This window comes from Etheostoma spectabile, chromosome 5 (assembly GCF_008692095.1).
Source record: "Etheostoma spectabile isolate EspeVRDwgs_2016 chromosome 5, UIUC_Espe_1.0, whole genome shotgun sequence".
NCBI lineage: Eukaryota > Metazoa > Chordata > Actinopteri > Perciformes > Percidae > Etheostoma > Etheostoma spectabile.
The window spans coordinates 37,445,623-37,446,258 of record NC_045737.1 but is presented as its reverse complement, the minus strand read 5'-3'; the positions used below and the strand labels follow the sequence as shown (position 1 = coordinate 37,446,258).

Below are 636 nucleotides of genomic sequence, written 5' to 3'. Positions count from 1 at the left end.
GCTTTCATGAGTGTGGGACTGTTCAAAGCTGTCATCGACTAACTAAACTGATCCAGACAGTACAATGCACGTGAATTACTTAACAAAATGAAATGTCAAATTTCCTTGATATTTAATGGAGCTAGATCATATAACAACTCCAAAAAAGAACATTTACTGTTAATTATTTCACATTTTCCTCGCTCCAAACCTTGGAGAAGTCAGTTTTGTCCCACGGGGAGGTTTGTAAAAGGCACGTTTACATCCAATAAATTCAACTTTTTATAACCATTTTTAACCACATTTGACCATCTTTAAGCGCCTCTGACTCCACCCGATACAGCTCGATCACAAAGGGAAAACGGTTGAGCGTCTTGTTGTTTTCGCTCGCTGTTTCTCCTCATTTTTTCTGACTGTTTGTGCGTCACTGAAGATTGTAAATGTAATTGTAAATGTACCGAGGCTAAAGTTCCACCACGTGGTTCTCCGGTCACGTGAACATTGGTGAGTTTACTTTTTAAACTGAATGTGTTCAAATTCACTGAGAATGTTTTGCTGATTTTAACGCTGGTCTTTCTACCTAATAACGGATGGCTGGTTCCCTAAAACGCTCTTAACAAGTCAAATTCATCCAGTTCAGCTCACTACTTCCATTCA

General features: G+C 38.8%; 1 long non-coding RNA gene across 1 annotated transcript in view; it reads left to right on the top strand.

Moving 5' to 3' along the window:
- LOC116690150 (uncharacterized) overlaps positions 1-232 on the top strand; it is a 9,963-nt gene extending 9,731 nt beyond the window's left edge. Inside the window, exon 3 of the long non-coding RNA XR_004332183.1 lies at positions 222-232. This is a non-coding gene — a long non-coding RNA (uncharacterized LOC116690150). The remainder of the gene's footprint in view (positions 1-221) is intronic.
- The last annotated feature ends 404 nt before the right edge of the window (positions 233-636 follow it).